The following is a 22,340-nucleotide window of genomic DNA, read 5'->3' on the forward strand; positions in this document are numbered from 1 at the left end:
CCTCACATTCTCACACACCCTGTCACACACACTTTCTCACGCACGCATACTCACACGCTCTTACACGTCCACACACTCACACACCCTCACATTCTCACACACCCTGTCACTCACACACTCTCACGCACGCATACTCACACGCTCTTACACGTCCACACACTCACACACACCCTCACATTCTCACACACCGTCACACACTTTCTCACGCACGGATACTCACACGCTCTTACACGTCCACACACTCACACACCCTCACATTCTCACACACCCTGTCACACTTTCTCACGCACGCATACTCACACGCTCTTACACGTCCACACACTCACACACCCTCATTCTCACACACCCTGTCACTCACACTCTCACGCACGCATACTCACGCTCTTACACGTCCACACACACCCTCACATTCTCACACACCCTGTCACTCACACACTCTCACGCACGCATACTCACACGCTCTTACACGTCCACACACTCACACTCCCTCACATTCTCACACACCCTGTCACACACACACTCTCACGCACGCATACTCACACGCTCTTACACGTCCACACACTCACACACACCCTCACATTCTCACACACCCTGTCACTCACTTTCTCACGCACGCATACTCACACGCTCTTACACGTCCACACACTCACACACACCCTCACATTCTCACACACCCTGTCACACACTTTCTCACGCACGCATACTCACACGCTCTTACACGTCCACACACTCACACTCCCTCACATTCTCACACACCCTGTCACACACTCTCACGCACGCATACTCACACGCTCTTACACGTCCACACACTCACACCCTCACATTCTCACACACCCTGTCACTCACACACTCTCACGCACGCATACTCACACGCTCTTACACGTCCACACACACACCCTCACATTCTCACACACCCTGTCACTCACACACTCTCACGCACGCATACTCACACGCTCTTACACGTCCACACACTCACACTCCCTCACATTCTCACACACCCTGTCACACACACACTCTCACGCACGCATACTCACACGCTCTTACACGTCCACACACTCACACACACCCTCACATTCTCACACACCCTGTCACTCACTTTCTCACGCACGCATACTCACACGCTCTTACACGTCCACACACTCACACACCCTCACATTCTCACACACCCTGTCACACACTTTCTCACGCACGCATACTCACACGCTCTTACACGTCCACACACTCACACTCCCTCACATTCTCACACACCCTGTCACACACTCTCACGCACGCATACTCACACGCTCTTACACGTCCACACACTCACACCCTCACATTCTCACACACCCTGTCACTCACACACTCTCACGCACGCATACTCACACGCTCTTACACGTCCACACACACACACCCTCACATTCTCACACACCCTGTCACTCACACACTCTCACGCACGCATACTCACACGCTCTTACACGTCCACACACACACTCACACACCCTCACATTCTCACACACCCTGTCACACATTTTCTCATGCGTGTATACTGTTACACACTTTCACACGCACACACTCACACTCATTCACAGATCCCTCACATTCTCTCACACACATTCACACCTCACACACACACCCTGTCACTAATTCTCACGGTTACACACTCACACTTTCACACACATTCACCCCCACACCCTCATATACTCTCATGCACACTCACACACACCCCCACAAACTCTCACACCCTCACTCTTACACTCACATGCTCTTCCACACTCACACTCGTTCTCTCAAACACTCTCACAGTCACATACTCACACACACTCACAAACTCTCACTCACACCCTCTCACTACCACACACACACTCTCACACAGACTTTCACACACACACACACGGCTGCCATTTCCCTCCCTGAGTTTTGACAGTAGCAGGCTGCCTGGCAGGAACTGGGTCTGCAGTTTGCAATGTCCTCTGATGCAAAAGTGACCTTGGTGACACGGTTTCCTCCTGCTGGGAGCGTTGTGTGCTGTGGACAGTGCCGTGTGCAGGAAGTTAGTTTGCAGAGGTTTCGGAAAGTGGAATACTGGCGTACAGCCCTGGGCCTCGGAGCTCTGGACTGCGCTGCCACGGAAACCCCCAGGGAGTCTGCAAGTTCGTGGCACTCTCCCAACTCAGAGTCAGAGCCAGACGCCACAGAAGAGAAAGTAGTGAAGTGAGACCTGAAACTCTCTTAGATTGCAGCTCTTAGGACACAAACACACACACACACACACGAGTCACACAATTTCCAACATTCCCATGCATAATAACCACTATTGTAAAAAGATGACTCTACTATTCCATGAACTTAGCTCCTAAACCTTAAAATTTATAAATTACATACTCAAATTTTTTTCAAAGATACTAATTACAGGGATACAAGGGAGTATTTAGCATTCAGTCACATAGAAAAATAGCATAATACTTAGAATGGTTTTGAAAAAGTCATGGGAATAAGAGCCTATGGAATACAGTGAATGGTATTGAGATAGTGCTCTGTGGCGACAGAGGGTTGTGGTGAGCGGAGCATAATGTGTAGATGTGTCGAATCACTATCTGCGCACCTGAAACTAATGTAAACATCGTGTGTCAACTACACTCAAATAAAAAGAAAATTTAAAACTTAAAAAAAAATCAAGTAAAAACTGAGGATAAAACAAAACAAAACAAAACTAGGGGTGCCTGGCTGGCTCAGTCAGTAGAATGTGTGACTCTTGATCTCGGGGTCATGAGTTCGAGCCCCATATTGGGTGTAGAGATGACTTAAAAACACAAAAAGAAATAAAAAATTTTTAAAAAGAATGAAAAAACACTAATAAAAGATTTGTCATATAATAAAGTAGAGAAGACAAAGAAAATTTAACTTGATTCTATTTTTTTCTTTTAATGAAAGACTTGAAGAAGCACATTGGATAGTAGCCTTTCCAATAGCCTTGCAGAAGTAAGCAAACAAGCCAATAAAGCAGATCTACAATTAGGCTTCAAAAAAATACTCCTAATGCTTTTACTAGGCACCTCTTCACGGAAGACTATTTTCCTGTAAGTAATGCAGTTGGGATGAAAATCTGAGTGTTGGTTGCCAGGGACAAAACACAGCTCCCGAAGGTAGAAGCTCGTTTCCTCAGCAGAGAACTGTGATTGCTGTCAGCCAAGGGAGCAGGACTGAGGCACGCAGGTCATCAGCCGAGCCGGGCCACTGTCTGAGCGCGGCTCTTGGGCCGGGGGTCCCCTCTTGCACCGATCTCAGTGGGGCGACCGGGAGCCTCCCCTGTGGGCCCCGGTGAAACCAGCTGCAGCAGCCCACACGGAGGGTAAGGGGCTCTGGTGGGTCGTGAACTTGCCCGGGCTGGGTGGCCCAGTAGGCCCCGGCTGGGGCCGGGCTGGGGAGCTCCGCGTTAAAGGTTGTGTGTGCTAAAGCGGGAGGGTGGGCTGCATCGGGGAGGCCGGCTGGGAGCTGCTCTCTATGGGCTCGGGGCGGACCATCACCAAGCACCAGCCGGGAGCCAGGCTGTTCAGTGGGCGTGTACTTTGCGCTCTCATCTTTTTTTTGTGCCAGCCGGCCTGTGCACTCCATGTTGCTGGGAGCTCAGGACGGTCTGACCGCACCCGGCCCGGGCACCTGCACGTACGCTCCCACCCTGGACGAGGTGAAGCTTGGAGCCCAGTGATGTTGTGCAGCCCAGACCTGCCTCTCCAGCAGGCACCCCCCCCAGCGCACGAGGGTGGTCTTCAACTTAGTGCAAAGAACAACGTCCCGGGTAGGGACCCAGGCCCTGACCTCCCGTGCCCTCATGCTGCGTGGGGATCTGGCGCCAGCTCCTCTAGGCAGGACCCTGTTCACATTTCAGGGGTTTCCCACGCTGAGACCTCGCACTGGAAGCTTGCAGCGCCCCCGGGGGGGAGAGTGTGTACGCCGGTAGGCAGCCCCCTCCTGCAGCACAGCTCGGCCAGGCCTGGACAGAAGCTAGTGCGGGGTGAGCCCATGACGGAAGCCTGACACACGAGGGAGCTGAAGTCTTCAGTTAGCTTCAGCTAATGCCCTAAACCGTGTTTCCCAAAGGTAGTGCCTGGAACCCCCCGTCCGCATAGAGACCCAGAAGCTCTGCAGTTAGTTCATTGTGAAGCGCCCACCGCGATGCTGAGGCTTTGCTTGCCCACCATGTGGTTAACTCCTGCCAGGTGTCCCAGGGGGCGAATCCCCTAACCCGGGTCATCGTCTGTGTCGGAGTGCTGGCCTCCCCCCAGGGAGCATTCCGAGGGCTGCTTTACCAGACTGGCTCTTCTCAGGGTCTCTCCCTGCTCCCCAGACTCTCCGCCTCTGTCTTCTCAGTGCTGCTTTCCCTGAGCGGCCCCGTGCAGGAGCCGGGGGGAGGGTTCAGCAGGGCTGGCCGGCCGGGCCGGAAGCCTGGGAGTGGGGCCCTATTACACAAGAGCTCTTCGGTTCTGCGATCCCCCCTGCAGGCGTCTGCAGCAGCTGCCTGTTCACGGCGCTCTCGTGTAGATGGACTGGAGCACGCTATTCTGTGCGGTTGGGCTCATGCACCCAAGGAGATGACCCCAAACTAAATAACGAAAATAACCCAGGAGCTATGAACTGGAACAGAAAACATGGGGCCTTTCTAGGCTGGGGGCTGTGACCAGGGCCCCGAATCATGGCACCTGTGCCCTGACGGGGGCTGGAGGAGAACACAGGTGTCAGAGCAGGAGACGGATAGGCTTGGTGTCCCGAAGCCTCTGCGGGGGGACAGAAGTGAGGTCACATTATCAAGCTGAGGGCGTGCAGTCAGCCATCTAGGAGAGAGGACATTCGAATTGGCCTCTGCATAGAGTGGATTTGGGCAGCAGGAGCTCTAGTTTGGCCGGAGACCCTTGACCCAGCCGTTGTGATACCCCTGCGGCGGTGGAGATGGCATTCCGGGGGTCGACCCGGGGTTGGGCTGCGCCACAAGTGTCAGCAAGAGAACAATGGGCATCGACAATGGGGCAGAGAACAATGAAGCGATGGGTCCTGGAGTGAGTCCAGGCTGGTGAGGGGGTTGGACGGGAGGAGCCTGACACAAGGGGTGGAGGCAGAGAGCCAAGGGCCGGCGTCAGAAGGGACGACGCAGTGCAGGATGCATAGCAGGTATGGTCTGGGAGCGGACGCCTGGTGCTGTGTCAGACCACAGGTGTCCCAGGGGACAGTGGAAGGGGGCATCGGAGTCCTGGGGCAAGAGGCAAGTCGGGATGGCCTCCGTGTAGACAGAGCGGCGGACTTGGAGCAGGTGTGGAAGGCCTAGCACCTGACATGGGCGCCCTGAGGCCCGCAGGGGACAGAGACCAGCGTGTGTAGCCTCACCCTGGAACGTCCCCCAGCCTCAGCCTGAGCAACGTTGGCGTGGTTTGCCGTGTGGAAGCAGGGACCTGCTGGCCCGCGGGGTCCCCACCCAGCCAGGCTTCGTGGGTGGCCAGCCACACGGCACTCTCCTTAACCACCGGGATGCGGTGCGGACAAACGGATGCCGTCATGGGGCCGGACATGGCAGGACAGGCAACTGGAGCAAAGATGGAGTTCCTCCTTGGCGCAGCACATGTCCGAGACCCACCGGCCCTGAACAGAAACCTTCACAGCCTTTAGTGCCGTCACAGGAAGTAAACTCGTCTCCCGACACAACGTGCCTGTGTTGCCGGCAGCCGCCCCGCTCCGCACTGGGCCGGACGGCGGCCAGTCGTCCCCCCCGGGCCGTGTTGCGGTCCTGCTGCTGGGCGGCGTTGCTCTCCTGGCCAGCCTCGCGCAGCCCCCGCCATCGGGCCCGACTCCACGGCCAGCCGTCCGGCGAGCTCACAGACGGCCCCAGTTTTCTTCATGTGAGGTCTTAGTGTTCACTCTCTTCCCCTCAGAATTTAGATTTCTCTTTCCTTAAGTGAGTGGCTTTCACAGCACCAACTCTCGGGTCAACATTTGACCCAGAATATTCTATGATTTTTAAAATATTTTCCCCCGTGAAATTGATAGAAATGCCTGAATTTCAGGGATGGGTGTAATACCGGTTTCCTGGCGCTGCCGTAACCAAGTCCCATGGACTAGGTGGCATCAACAACAGAAATGTCCCGTCTCACTGTTCTGGGGGCCACACGTCGGGGAGCCAGGCGTGGCCAGCTTGGTTCCTTCTGGGGCCGAATCCATTCCAGGCCTCTGGCCAGCTTCTGGGGTGTGCGGGCACCTGTGATGCTCCTGGGCTGTGGCGCCATCACCCTGATCTCTGCCTCCTCTCCACATGATGTGTGTGTGTCTGGGTCCGAATCTCCCCGTTTCTCAGGATGCCCGTGATATCGAGGCAGAGGCCCACCTTGCCCCTCTAATCTTAATCAAGCCGATCTTCAGTGATCCTATTTCCTATTTCCATGAGGTTGCATTCTAGGTGCTGGAGGCTAAGACACCAACATCTGAATTTTTAGCGGGCACAATTCACCCCATAAACAGTATGATCACGTGACAGGTGTCATAGCTTTCCTTTTTAAACTGCAACTTGTGGGCGCCTAGGTGGCTCAGTTGGTTAAGCGACTGCCTTCAGCTCAGGTCATGATCCCGGAGTCCCGGGATCGAGTCCCGCATCGGGCTCCCTGCTCAGCGGGTTGTCTGCTTCTCCCTCTGACCCTCCCCCCTCTCATGCTCTCTCTCTATCTCATTCTCTCTCTCAAATAAATAAATAAAATCTTTAAAAAAATAAACTGCAACTTGTTTTTAGCATAAGGTATATCAAGACCTTGGAGTTTCTAGGTGAGCTGGGTTTTCAGTGGCTGGCTTTGTGAAGTGGTGATGGTACACATGAGATTCTGCCTTAGCCATGCTTCCTTTCATCACATTTGGACCAGACCACCGTGAGCTGACGCAGCGCTCGGAAGGATGTTTGCTTCCATCGTGACCACACTGGTTTCTTCTTGTAAATCTCTGTGACCTGGTTTGAGGTATCGCTGCTCCTTCGAAAGAGGGTTCTCGTATTTGTTTTAATCCCGTGTGACATCTCCTGTGGCTCTGTGCTGAGATGTTCTTCTTCTGAAACCCTATTTTGGTCACCTTGCAAAAGCCCAGGACTCTTCAGGAAGAAGTTTCCTGAGAGCTCAAGCACTCTGAATAATTGCTTTAAAAACATAGAGTCAAGTTGACACAAAAAGATTTCAACTACATTGTTTCATTATCAAATTTAGAACAATTTCATTTAAGATGTTCAAAGTTGCTGGATTACTTGGATTTGGGTAGGAGTAGTGTTGCCTCTCATTTTCTGCATTGGAGGGGCCACCAGCTTATTGGTCATTCTCTCCCCCTCTGACCATTGCAATATACATTTGGTGAAACAAATATTCATTGAGCACCTCCTATGCTGGTGGCACAGGCACATGGCACTCCTATGTGCCATGCAGAGTTCTTGTGGTGGGGATGTAAGCAGTGGACAGAGTACACAGATCCCTGGCCCTTGTGGATCTCAATGCTGGTGGAAAGAGATGGTCAGGCAGCCAGATCCCTAAGTCAACTGATTGATAAAACTACCTGTGCCTGGGTAGCTCAGTAGGTTGAGAGTCCAACTCTTGGTTTCAGCTCAGGTCATGAGATCAAGCCCCACATTGGGCTCCATGCTCAGTGGGGAGTCTGCTTGAAATTCTCTCTCTCTCTCTGCCCCCCCATGCTCTCTCTCTTTTTCTCTCTCTAAAAGAAATAAATCTTTAAAAAAAAACCTACCTAAAATTACACACGAGTAAATTATATCTATGTATATAGCTTGTTACAATGACAATATCAGTCATGAGCAGGAGATGATCTGCTTACTTGGGAGAAGATGCATGTACATGTGTGTGTATGTACACACATATGCACATCTAACAGTTCAACAATGTCAATGTGGATGGACTACAAAACCAGTACAAGAATTCAGTAGTGGAATGCACAACAGGGCATATGTTTCTGCTGTTTGAGAAAAGGACAGCTCTCAGAGGGTGGGGCACAGAGAAAGAATCTATGTTATGTTAACCATTCTTTTTTTAGATTTATTTATTTATTTACTTACTTATTTGAGAGAGAGAGAGAGAGAGAGCGCAAGCAGGGGGAGCGGCAGGCAGAAGCAGAGGGAGAAGCAGACTCCTTGCTGAGCAGGGAGCCCAATGCGGGGCTCGATCCCAGGACCCTGGGACCTGAGCCGAAGGCAGACGCTTAACCGACTGAGCCACCTAGGCGCCCAAACGGGAGCTTTCTCTACAGTGGCTCTTCTGCCACAGAAAGGAGCAAAGTACTAACACGGGTGCGGACACCCATGACCGTCGAGACCGTGATGTGGAGTGAAAGACGCTGGACGCAAGACCCTGTGTTGTCTGCTTCCACTTGTGGGAAATGGGAACAGGAAAGTCTGCGGCATCGGTGGGCTAGGGCTGCCCTCACAAAACACCGCAGAAGGGGGCTGGGCCAGCAGACATTCATGTTCTCAGTGTTCCGGAGGCAGAAGTCCAAGACCGGGGGTGGGCAGGTTGGGTCCTTCTGGGGCTTCTCTCCTTAGTGGCTGTCTTCTCCCTGTGTCCCCACAACTTCTCTCTGAGGGTGCCCATCCCTGGTCTCTCTGTGTGTCCACATTTCCCTTTCTTGTTAGGGCACCAGTCAGATCGAAGTAGTGCCTGCCCTAAGGGCCTCATTTTAACCAGACCACCTCTTCAAATTCCCTATTTCCAAATACAGTCACATTCTGAGGAACTGGGGGTCAAGACTTCAACATATGAACAGTAGAGGGACACAATTCAGCCCCTAGTGCTGGTAGAGACAGAAAGTGGCTTGGTGGTTGCCAGGGGCTGGGGTGAAGGGAAATCGGGAGGGACTGAGAATGGGTGGGTGGGGGGCTTCTTTTTGAGGCAAAGAAAATTGCCCAACTTGCAAATATGCTAAAAAAAAACCCCACTGAATTGCACCCTTTAAAAGGGCATTTTGCAGTATGGGAATTATGTATCTCAGTTAAAAATCAATGTTCTGCTCACCTGGGGAAAAGATTAAAGCAAGCACCAGTGGGGAAAGATGGGAGAAACAGGGACAGAAGCACGAAGCCAGTGTCTTCCTGCGGCTCTCCAGGCCCCCTTGGCTGGTTTCCCTGTGCCTTGGACAGCCACGTGCTCGGGACTCCCTCCCTCCCCCCGCTCAGCGCCCCTGCTGCTGCTGCGTCCCCCCTCCACACAACCCCTCCCTGCCGTTGCCAGGCTCCCAAATCCGGGAAGGATGAAAGCCAGGAAAGGAACAAGGGCCTCATGGTGGCCGCGGACGGGCCCTGGTGCAGCTTCTGTGGGAGCTGCACAGCAGCCTGGGGGCCGTGATTGCTGGTCCTCCATCACTCCCTGTCCCCTCCCAACCTGTGAAAGTCATTGTTCCTGTTCTGAGCCAGAGCCCACGGAGCCTGGGAAACAGAGGCCTTTTGCAGAGCCCCTCCTGGGCTTGCAGCTCCCACCACAGGGCAGGAGAGCACCCGCCGTGTCCCCCTCTGCCTGCTCAGCCTCTGCGGGTGAGTTTGCACACAGACAAACCCAATGCCACCATGTCCTTCCTCCCAGCCAGAGTTGTGGGGAAAGACACAAAGCAAAACACATCTTGGAGTAAAAAGTAGCCTAATCCAAAATTTGATATGCATTTTAAAAAGATGTGTGACATAGGATGTCACAAATCTTAATTTTAAAGATTTAGTCATTTATTTTTATTCGAGTATAATGGACGCACAATGTAATAGTAGTTTCAGGTATACAATAGAGTGATTCAACAGTTCTTTCTTTTAAGAGTTTATTTATTTATTTGAGAGAGAGAGAACGAGAGGCAGAGGCAGAGGGAGGAGCAGACTCTCCGCTGAGCGGGGAGAGCCTGACCCGGGACTCGATCCCGGGACCCTGGGATCATGCCCTAAGCCGAAGGCAGACGCTTAACCGACTGAGCCCCCCAGGCGTCTCGTGATCCAACAGTTCTACACATTACTCAGTGTCATCTTAAGTGTAATCTTAGTCCCCTCCACCTGTTTCCCCCGCCCTCCCACCCACCTCCCGCCTGGGGACCATCAGTGTGCTCTCTACAGTTCAGTCTGTTCCGGGGGAAGCCTGGGTGGCTCAGTCAGTTGAGCCTCCAACTCTTGATTTCAGCTCAGGTCATGACCTCAGGGTCGCGAGATCAAGCCTCATGTCTGGCTCTGCACTCAGCCGGGATTCTGCTTGAGATTCTCTTCCTCTGCCCCTCCCCTCCTCTAAAAGAAGTCTGGTTTTGTCTCCGTTTTTCTTCTTTCTTATGTTTCTTAAATTGCACATATGAGTGAAATCTGACGCTATTTGTCTTTCTCTGACTGACTTATTTCACTTAGCATAACACCCTCTAGCTCTACCCTGTTGTTGCAAATGGCAATATCGCATTTTTTTATGGCTGAGTAAATTCCATTGTATGTCTGTATATAGGATGCCACAAATCTTGAAAGATCATCTGAAAAAGCTAACAGAAAGAAGCCCAGTGATAAACATTTTCACCTGCTGAAGACAAAGGAAAAAGGCAATGTGACACAGCTTGGGGGAACAGCAGTAACTATTTGCACGTGTGTTAAATTGAATTTGGTGGCCTTTACTATTTCTCTATCTGGTGTCTTCTGCTCATATTCTGATGACAGGGTCGTTGTCTGTTAGTGGCAGTAAACATCAGAGTGCATTTATACTAAAAGTCTATAGTCTGGCAAAATCAAAACTTTGAGAGCATCAAATCACAATTTCTAAGCAAAACTTAGAAAAAGGTCACTTCCTTTTACATAATGCATATGAAAAATTCACACAGCTTTTGGTCATCCTTGGTCACAAAAGAGAACATGACAAATCGAAATCAGCCAATAACATGGAAAACCCGTGGACTCCGTGTGTTGTAGATTCTTTTCCTGCTCAGCGGAGATGCGCACGGATGCGGTGAGCTGCGGCTCCCTGTCCTACGGCGCCCTCTAGGGGAGAAAAGGGGGAGCAGCGCGGGGGCCGAGGGTCCCTAGGTGCCAAACAGCGGCCCGCAGCAGTGCTCCCCTGAAAACCAGACATGCGCCCACGTACGCCCGTATTCATTTCAGGCCGTACGAACGCTCTGGGGTCCTCTAAATCCACCCTTAGAATTTAAAGCCGAGAGACTTGAATCCAGAGGAACGAAGGTGTGTCCAACCTTGGTCCTTTGACACCAGGACCCTGGAGGGGGAGACCCTAGCTCCCTCCGCTAGCAACCACCTGAGCTGGCAGGACATTAGGGCGTGGCAGGCAGGCCTCCAGGATTTGGCGGAGTGAATTTGAGGCCATCCTAAAGCTTTCTGTCTTCTTTACGGAGGCAGGGTGGGGTCTGCAGCTGAGACGTGTGGGTAGTTTAAGAACATTGAGAATACCTGTTGCACGTATTAAGCAAGCGAACCAGCCAGAGCAAGGTGCAGGTGAGGTTGGGGATCGCAGCTAGAATGCAAAGGTTTGAATCTTGTTGGGACGGGTGCTTACTGCTTGTGTTAGGGTTAGCAAACTGGATTTGCGGTCTTTACTATTTCCGTTTGTTGTTCTCAGTTCATATGTTGTGCTGGGTGGCCCCGGCAGCGTCAGTTAGCCTCTCTATGCTAAGGTTGACACATCTATAAATTAGGCTAATACTCATACCTATATCTTGGGTTCTATAAAACAGAGCTGTGCCTGCCCTCGGGATGCTGGCTTCCACAGAAAGGCAGGTTGACGAAGATGGTGATGATGATGATGTTGGAACCAATGCAGCCAGGGCTGAGGGGTGGGCTGAGGGGCCTGCCAGAGGGAATCACACACACGGAATCCAGCGCCAGCTGCCTGTGTCCTCACTGGGAGCAACTGGAAAGAAGCCTGGGGAAAGCCACTAGTTTTTCTAGTGATTCCAAATCTCCAGGCAGCTGGATCCCCAACTAAGCAAAATAAATAACATTTCCCCCTTTTTGTTCATAAATTAAGGGATACTAATGGGAGATGCACACATTTTTTTAAAAAGACAAAAACGCAAAATATCAATACTGGAAAAAGGATAGGCCCAGCTACCCCCCAGTACCACATGCTCCTCACCCCCTCTGCCCTTGAGTCATGAAGCTTCCACACACAGATGCACACACACAGGAGCATGCCCACGGACACACATGGGCTCACACGCACAGATACACACACAGGAGCATGCCCACGGACACACATGGGCTCACACGCACAGATACACACAGGAGCATGCACACGGACACACATGAGCACATACATGCACAGATACACACAGGAGCACATGCACATGGACCACATGGGCTCACACGCACAGATACACACACAGGAGCATGCACACGGACACACATGGGCTCACACGCACAGATACACACAGGAGCATGCACACGGACACACATGAGCACATACATGCACAGATACACACAGGAGCACATGCACACGGACCACATGGGCTCACACACAGATACACACAGGCGCATGCACACGGACACACATGGGCTCACACGCACAGATACACACAGGAGCATGCACACGGACACACACGGGCTCACACGCACAGATATACACAGGAGCATGCACACGGACCACATGGGCTCACACGCAGATACACACAGGAGCATGCACACGGACACACATGGGTGCACACGCACAGATACACACAGGAGCATGCACACGGACCACATGGGCTCACACACACAGATACACACACAGGAGCATGCACACCCACACTTGTGATAAGGAAAATCTGTGTCGTAAGATGGCCGACCGGGCCAGGGAGAGAGTCCCAGTCCTTGCCCCGGGACTTTCCCGGGTTCTTCTCACTGCTCTGCTTCCTGCACGCACCAATCCGGGTTTTTCTCCCTGCCCAGCTTCGCGCACGCGCCGAAAGTGCCAAGTGTGGGGAAGTAGGTGTGTATAAATTGCCCCCTTTGTTTGTGCTCGGGGCTCAGACCTTCAGAGACCACTCTCCTCTGAGCTCGCGGCATTAAATAAACCTCCTGTCCTCCAAGATCTCCGGGAGCCACGTGGTTCTTCTGTCGGGCGATCCAGTCCAGGTTCCGTGACACTTGAAGAATAAGAAGACAGTGAAAACTGGTGACCAGACACAGCAAAGGCTCAGTGGTGGAGAACAGGGAATCATTCTGAAGCTTAAGAATGAATAATACCATATACTTTTACTTTTTCATACAGGAGGAAAAACTAAAGGCCTAACCCATAGTCTCAAATAGGCTTGAGAGATTATCTCATCGAACATAGGCGAGATCAGCAAAGATTGCTTTCAGATTAAAAACACTGCTTTATTCTAAAGAGCAATAGGAACAAAACTTACCCTCCCCTGGCAACCCCACTTCTGGCGGCCTATCACAAAGGCAAACCTGCACAAAATCACTATGCACAACATCATTAACTGCAGCCTTGTTTGCCATAGCACAAGGCTGGAAGCAGCCGAAATCTCCCTGAGTGGAGGCCTGGAGTAAAGTGACAGAAAGAAGGAGGAAAGTCTCCGTGCATGACACACTAAGATCTCCAAAAGATCACATCGGGTGAAAAAAAGCAAGGGTCGGAACAGATAAAGGAAATGCTGCATCTTGTGTATTATACATGAGAAGTAAGGAGGTGTGTATATATATATATATATATATATCAAGAGAAACAGAAAAGTCGTGGTTAGATGGTCACCTATAGGGGCCACGTGAGGAAGAGCAAGCCTCCTGTGGAAGGGAGACTTCAGTCCTTAAGCCTCTAATCCTCCTTGAGCTTCGAACCATGTAATTATATCACATAATTAACAGGAAAAAAACGCCTAAAATTGAAAACTCTAACGAGTGAAGCTGTATATCAAGTTGACAATGTAGCCACATAGAAAAAATGTTTAATTCATGGATCTTTAAAGTAGAGCATTTGTATTATTTATATATACTTGTATGCGCTCAGTGGAGTATAGTCTAATACAAAAGGAATTACAAGAAATCTTAAACTTCACATAGTAATTTGTTGTTAGTAATCCTGTTAGAATTATTACTTTGGGAGCGCCTGGGTGGTTCAGGTGGTTAAGCGTCCAGCTCTTGATTTCGGCTCAGATCATGATCTCAGGGTCATGGGATCGAGCCCTGAGTCTGGCTCTGTGCTCAACGCAGAGACTGCTTGAGATTCTCTCTCTCCTTTGCCTTCTGCCCCTCCCCCCACCCCCACGCTCTAAATAAATAAATAAAATCTTTAAAAAAGAATTATTACTTTGAAGCTATCTTATGCATAAGATAAAAAAGAAATTTATTAATGTTCTTATAAATGAAGGATTTTAGTGTGAGAGAGAAAATATAAGTAGACAAATGTCTATGCAAAACCTTCAATGTTACATTTACACTGAAAATACTGATATGAAGTCATGCCTTTTTTTTTTTAAGATTTTTTAAAATTTATTTGTCAGAGAGAGAGAGCACACAAGCAGAGGTTGTGGCAGGTAGAGGCAGAAGGAGAAGCTGGTTCCTCACTGAGCAGGGAACCTGATGCAGGACTCGCTCCCAGGACCCTGAGATTATGACCTGAGCCAAAGGCAGATGCTTAACTGACTGAGCCACCCAGGAGCCCCAATTTTTAAGATGTGCTTTCTAACTTTAATCCACTGAGGGGGCTAAGTAGCAAGGACACCCCAGTAGCAATGAGCACTCATCCTTGAACCCAGATTTGATCACTAAACGTTCTTCCTGCTAAAAGGAGCAAGAACTCTATGGTAGATGGAGTTGTTTACGCTTTGCTATGTCCATGTGCAGTTCCTCTCATTTTGGCGGGGGCGGCGGGTGGGGGGGAGTCTGCTTTCTGGCCATGTGGCTGGGCCCTGTGGTTTTCTCTGTCTGATGGGATCTTAGCAGACCCATCAGGCATGCCGGGGTTAAAACGTGTTGGTTGGGCATACCCTCTGTGCCTCAACCATCACTATGGAAGGCATGTCCCTAGGCTAGCCCACTGGTTAAAGAATGTATGATCATACTACATACAACTCTAAAGTAAACATTCGGGACATCTCCATGGAGTGGGTGGTTTGTTATGCAAATATAAAGAAGGAAGGAGGCCTGGATAGACCAGTAACCAGTAAGTAGAAGAGTTAATCAAGGAACTATCTTCCTAAACTAGACTCTGACATTTCCTGACAGTTTTAACATGTTTCATAAAACTGATCTTTTTTCTGCTGTTTAAACTGAATTAGCCTGATACCAAAAACAAAGGTGGTACAAGAGAAAACACTACCTAACAATATCCCTTATGAATATAGACACAAAAATCCTTAACTAAACATCAGCAAATAAAATTTAGCAAAGCATAAAAAAAAGTAGACCATAACGATGTAGGACTTATTCCAGGTATTCAAGACTGGTTTGGTATTTGAAAAATCAGTCAATTTTAGCTTTGCGCAGTGGCAGTATCGTAGCCAATGAGGTTTGTCCGAGGCGCGATTATTGCTAATTGAAAAATCAGTCAATTTAATTCACTATGTTGGCCAGCTAGAGCTTATATGATCGTATCAATCAATGCAGAAAAACACCATTCATTTAGCACACATTCATGATAAAAGGTATCAGAGAAATAGGAACGGAGGTAAATTCCTTGCTAAGAATCTCTACAAGGACCACATCATTAACAGTATACCTCATGGTGAAAAACTGAATGCTTTCTCTCGGAGACTGGAAACAAGGCAAGAATGTCCACCCTCACCACTCTTAATTCAATATATAGCCAGTTCAATAAGGCAAGACAAGGAAATAAAAGCCGTATAGATTGGAAAGGAAGAAATAAAAATGTCTCTATTTGCCATTTACAGTTACTCCAAAAAATTAAGTACTTTTAACAAAACAATTACAGGATCCATGTGCTGAAAACTACACGATGCAGATGCATGAAATCAAAGAAGATATAAACAAATGGGGAGACATGCTGTATTTATGGACTGGAAGACTTATTTAAGGTGTCATTTCTCCCCAGATTGACATACAGGTGTAATGTAATTCCTATCAAAATGCCAGCAAGATTTTTTTGTGGATAGAAAATGATCATTCTAAAATTTATATGGAAAGGCAAAGGGACTAAACTCACTAAAACACGTTTTTAAAAGAATAAAATGGGACAAATCATCCTACCTGGTTTCAAGCTTTATTATAAAGCTACAGTAATCAAGGGGTGCCTGAGTGGCTCATTCATTAAGCGTCTGCCTTCAGCTCAGGTCATGATCCCAGGGTCCGGGGATCGAGCCCCACACCGGGCTCCCTGCTCAGCGGGAAGCCTGCTTCTCCCTCTCCAGCTCCCCCTGCTTGTGTTCCCTCTCTCGCTGTGTCTCTCTCTGTCAAATAAATAAATAAAATCTTAAAAAAAAAAAAAGCTACAGTAATCAAGACTCTGCAATATCTACGGAGGGATGAATGCTGGAACAATGGACCACACTAGAGAACTCAGAGCCAGACCCACACAAGATTTCCCAGCTGATTTTAACAAAAGTGCAAAAGCAACTCCATGGAAGAAGACCGCAATGTGCTGGAGCCATAGGACACCCACAGGCAAACCCACGAAGCTCAACCTCAGCCTCACACCTTACACAAAAATTAACTCAAATAGGCACAGACTTAAAAGTAAACTGTAAAACTGTAAGACTTTTAGCAGAAAACTTAGGAGAAAAAATTTCAAAATATAGGCAAAGATTGCTTAGGCTTGATACCAAAACATCTGTGAAAAGAAAAATTGGTAAGTTGAACTTAATCAAAATTAAAAGCTTTTGCTCTGTAAAAGGGCTGTTAAGAGGATAAAAAGACAAGTTACAGAGTGTAAGTATCTGTAAATCGCCTACGGACAAAGGACTAATATCTAGAATGTATAAAAATGTCTCAGAACTCAACAGTAAAAAGCATAGAACCCAATTAGAGCATGAGCAGAAGACATGGAGAGACATTTCCCCAAAGAAGATATGCTGATGGCAAATAAGTCCATGGGAAGATGCTAAATGCCACTAGCCATTAAGTAAATGCAAGCTAAAACCACAATGATGTCAGACCACATACCTATCAGAATGACTAAAATGAAAAACAGTGACAACACCAAATGCTGATGAGGATTGGAGACCAGATCACGCATACATTGCTGCTGGGAGTCTAAAATGGTGCATTGCTCTGGAAGACAGTTTGGTGATTTCCTAACAGCTGTGCATGCAACTTCCATAGGACCCCGCACCTGCACTCCTGGGCATTTATCCCAGAGAAATAAAGACACAACAGCCACACAAAAACTTGTACAGGAATGTCCATAACAGCTTCCTTTATAATCACTGACAACTGGAAACAACCAAGATGTCCTTTAAAGGGTAAGTGGTTAAACAATCCTACCACGGGGTACCTCTCAGCAATAAAAAGGCATGAACGATGGATATACACAGTAGTCTGCATGAATCTCCAGAGAATTACACTAAGTGTAAAGAAAAATCAAGCCCACAAATGTGACATACGGCATGATTCCATTTCTATAACTTTCTTGAAATGACAAAACTGTAGAAACGGAGAACAGATTTGTGGTTGCCAATGGTTACAGAGGGTGTGGGGGCAGGCTGTAAAAGGGAAGCACGAGGGGTCCTGGTAGAGGTGGAAATGTTCTGAATCTTGATTTTATCAATGTCTATAGTCTGGTTGCTATATTGGACCCTTATTTTGAAAGATGCTAGCACTGGGTGAAATTGGATAAAGGGTACACAGATCACTCTGCACCATTTTTTAAAAAGATTTTATTTATTTATTTGAGACAGAGAGAATGAGAGAGAGAGAGAGAGCACATGAGAGGGGGGAGGTGGGTAATGAGAGGGCGAAGCAGACTCCCCGCTGAGCAGGGAGCCCGATGCGGGACTCGATCCTGGGACTCCAGGATCATGACCTGAGCCAAAGGCAGTTGCTTAACCAACTGAGCCACCCAGGCACCCTCTGCATCGTTTCTTACAGCCACATGTGACCCTACAAAAATCTCAGAATGTAAAGTTTAATTAGATAATAAATTACATAAGTACAAATATATGAATTACATATGCATAAATTATGTATGATATATGTACAAACATATATGTGAAATGCTATAAAACACTCCTGAAAGACACCAGATCAGACCTGCACAAATGTACAATATTCTTGTATAGGAAGATTTATGTAGACATGTCAATCCTCTAGTTAGTTTTCAAAATATTATGTAATCGCAAGCGAAAACCGGCAATTTTTTTTTTCCTGGAGCTAGACAAAATGATTATAAAGTTTACATGGAAAAAGAAACAAGAATAACCAGGAAAATCTTGAAAATGAAAAATTTAGGTGGGGAACAGGACTAAACTTTCCAGATATTAAGACATAGTAAAAGTCTATAAATAGAACAAAGTGGTATTAATGCATCATTGGAACAGAACAGAAAATCAAGACGTGGACCAAGTGCATATGGAAAGTTAGAATGATCAATGCAGCATCTCAGATCAGTGGGAGAAAAGATGGGCGCTTTCCTAGATGATATTGAGACAAGTGGATCATTTTTTGGGAAGAGGTAAAATCGGATCCACGCCCCATAGTGTACCCAGGATGAATTTCAATGCTTCAGAGATCTGAAGATCAAGTACCTGAAGAAGTCAGTGGTAGTTCGTGCTAGCCACCTATACCCCTGTGGTGCTAAATTTGGCGGCTGCTCCTAGCCAGGAACCTGGGGTCTGTTCCCTTGGCTGAAAGTTGTAGATCTGGGAGTCAGTTGCATGCACCAATTGCATAAACTCAGCACATTTTAGTTTGCTGGTGCCCATCACGGAAGATTCTCCCTGTGGTTCATGGAACTGGTCCACCAATATTCTAATTTTAAGAGAAAGAAACTTCACTGAGCATCATTTTCTCTAAAGTGAAATGATTAAAAAGAAAAAAAAAGCAGTAAGAATTTAAAGTGCAGAGACACCTTTGGCCTCTTTATCTTTATTTATTCTGACTTAAATAACAGTGATATCCCCCAACGCTGAAAAAGATTTACACAGTGGTTTTGATCTAAGACAAAGTATTTCTCTTCTGGGTAGGAGCATTCATGTGCTCAGTGGATCAACCCTTGCATTTCGCATGAAATCTGTAGCCTACCAACTATTAGGGGAAAAAAAGTGTGTCTAAATTTTGGAAAGTGGACATTTCTTCAAGGCTCTCCTCCTACTTTGCCCAGTACACGCTGCTCCATGGCGATCAGGAGAAATCTACACTTACACCTGATTTCTCCTGCGTGCTTCCTGACCCAAACATCTAGTTTTATCCAGATGAAGTCAAGGGGATAAATGTGATTCTCAAATACAATTCTAAATTATCCATGGCAGTAGATTGTGGACAACATCACATTCTTCCCTCTTTTGACCAAGCAGTACTACAGTAATAAGACTGGGCGTCATGCCTGGTGTGGCTGTTAGTCTTATTTCTTTACAGTTAGAGGTTGTCCACAAAGAACTCAGAAAGATCACCTGGGATGTGGAAGACGAGGGTAGGGACGTATGGTATTTTATCACTTAAAAAGATCATATATTTAATCAACTTTATTGAAGTGTGATTTACACACAGTACAGTTCACACATTTTGAGTGTCTCAGTGGGTGACTTGTGACAGATGTGTGTACCTCGGGGTGTTTGTCCTCATCAAGACATGGGATGTTCCGTCCGCAGTAGGTCCCCTGATGCTGCGGGCAATCTTTTAGTTATCGGTTCCTAATTCTGTAATGGGGTACTTCTCTTGGCGCGACCTTGATACACACGCAGACTGGGAAATGCCGCGTGTGTGAAGCACATGAACATGCGCCACAAGAAAATAAAGGCACAGTAGGGGCAGGAGGAGAACCAGACGAAGCGGAAGGCATGCTGTTGTCAGTTGGGCGTCGGGTAGCTTTCGTCTGCCCACTGCCACGCGCTCTGGGAAAGAACTGTCAGGATTTTGTTCTTAGCACATGCCTGGCTGCACTTCGTCTCGTTTCCTTACCATGAAAGCCCTTCCATTTGGGTTTCATTTAGCCCATTTCAGGGATGAGAACTTGAGGCTCGGAGAGAACCACACAGGACACAGCTGGGTGATGGCAGAGCCAGGGTCTGCCCCACCGCCCACCATCTGAGCCCCAGTGCCCCGCGCCCGGTGTTGTGGCTGGCCGGCATGGGCTTCTTCCAAATTCCTTTCTGCATCCCTTCTCTGTGCCCAGGTGCTCTTCTAGAGGCTCCCCAGGGAGATGCCTGAACATCCCGGACATTTAAGCTCTAATATGGATCTCCGTGCTGACTCAAGTCTCCTTGATTACCCACCTGACCAGGAATATTCGGAAAGCTTTTCATCTGCTCCTGGTGTGCACCCCCCTTCCACACACACAAGCCTGCCTTTTGAAGTTTGCTAGCTTCGTGGTTCACACATATGACCACTACCCAAGTCATCAAGTTCCACAGATTTGGGGATACTCTTTTATTTATTTATTTATTTCTATATTTGAGAGAGAGAAAGCCCACGAGTAGGGTGACAGGCAGGGGGAGAGGGAGAGAATCCTGCAGCAGACTCCCCGCTGAGTGTGGAACCTAATTTGGGCACTTGATCCCACCACCCTGAAATCATGACTTGAGCCGAAATCAAGAGTAGGCCCAAATTTGGGAACACACTTTAGGATTCGTGATGAACCCAGTCTGGGTCTTCATGGAGTTTACTTTGTACTAACGAGAGACAAAGAGAAAAAAGATAAAAAATAAGGTAGATGATGTGAAGGGAGGGGACAATGCTGTGGGAAAGACCAGGCAGGTTCAGGGGTATTCGGGGTGCTGCGGAGGGGCTGCGATTTTAAATGAGATGACCAGGGCTGCCCCAAGGAGGGGGCTCAGAGGAGGAGAGGGAAGCCGCCTGTGGGTCTCTGGGTCTGACCATCCCAGGAGAGGGGCAGCAGGTGCCAAGGCCCTGGGGTATGTGTGGCATGCTAGGAATGGCAAGGTCAGGTCTGGAGTTCTGGCAAGATGTATCTGGAGGGTAGAGAGGTGGGAGAGAGTGGCACAGACACGGCGGTCAGCGGACAGTGGTGGGACTGTGTGCCTAGAGGGCCCACAGAGGACTTCAGCTTTTACTCCTCCGGGCCAGACGAGGAGCCACCGCAGAGTTCCAGCAGCAGAGGGCTGTAGACCATTGACTAGGTCACTGTTAACACGCCCAGACTCCATGTGTTTTTGCCTATTGCCATGAAGGGGTCCTCGGGTGTATTTATATTGTGTTTCTTTTTCATATATCCTATTCAACAGCTGGAATCTGAGATGACAGAGCATGGTGCCTCTGTGAGGCTCGGGAAGGCATCCCATTTTAAGAGAATCCCAGGATGTGTCACAGGCAACACATTTCACCTTTATTAACTGCCTTGGGTTGATGGGCCCTTGGTAAGCCGTGGAGGGCGAGCCTGGGAGAGAAGAAGCAAGCGCACCCACAGAAGGAGTTGAGAATCCTTCGTCGGGGGCATTGGGAGTAAGTTCTCGGGCATGGGGTCACCTGTGTCCTCTCATAAAAGGTGTGCTGAAGCCCCAAGCCTCAGTGGTTCAGAACGTGACACTGTTGTGGGGTAGGGTCACGGAAGGGGCACCCAGCTGGTTCCGTCTGTGCAGCACGTGACTCTGGATTCAGGGTTGTGAGTTCAAGCCCCACGCTGGGTGTAGAAATTACTTAAAAATTAAAATTAAGGGTCATGGAAGATGTAATAAGATGGAGTGGGGGGCCCCAAATCCGATATGACTGGTGGGTGTCCTAATAAACAGGGGAGGCTGGGACCCAGAGACCGAGGCCCGGTGAATCCAGAGTCCAGAGCAGAGGCTGAGAGACTCTGGAAGAGGCAAGGCGGGGTCCTCCCCTGGAGCCTGGGGACAGAGCGTCACCCCCGACTTCAGACCGTGGAGAGCGCGTTGCTGTCGTTCCAAGCTGCTGTTTGGGCTACTTTGTTTGGGCAGCGCTAGGAAACGAGCACATTCTCCAGCGGATCGTGAGCCGACTGCTCTGGGTGTAGTTGTGTGTGTCTGTAAGGAAACCACGCAAGCTCAGGTCACCCTTGGCAACCCTGCGGCCACGTGCAAGCCTCAGGCTCTTCATGCACGTGCAACTCTGTCGCCCTGGTCACCATCCCACTGTCCCCGGACCAGGCTGCCACCAACTTTCTCCCGGACAACAGTTCCTGGCCCGGCTCCACGCACCCCTGCGGTCCCCTCTCCCCACGGTGGCCACGCTCTCCAGGGCTCCGGTCACTCCCTGGCCTCCCTGCCGCCTCCTGAGCACCCAGGTACGCCCCAATTTTGCCCAGACAGCTGCCTGC

At 49.0% G+C, this 22,340-nt stretch overlaps 1 pseudogene; it reads left to right on the forward strand.

The window, feature by feature from the left end:
- The first annotated feature begins 15,409 nt into the window (after positions 1-15,409).
- On the forward strand, positions 15,410-15,538 carry LOC114209378 (U4 spliceosomal RNA; annotated as a pseudogene).
- Positions 15,539-22,340: the final 6,802 nt, after the last annotated feature.

Source organism: Eumetopias jubatus, unplaced genomic scaffold (genome assembly GCF_037043125.1).
Source record: "Eumetopias jubatus isolate StellerSeaLion01/CBP00866 unplaced genomic scaffold, mEumJub1_p1.0 scaffold_6, whole genome shotgun sequence".
In the NCBI taxonomy this organism is placed as follows: domain Eukaryota; kingdom Metazoa; phylum Chordata; class Mammalia; order Carnivora; family Otariidae; genus Eumetopias; species Eumetopias jubatus.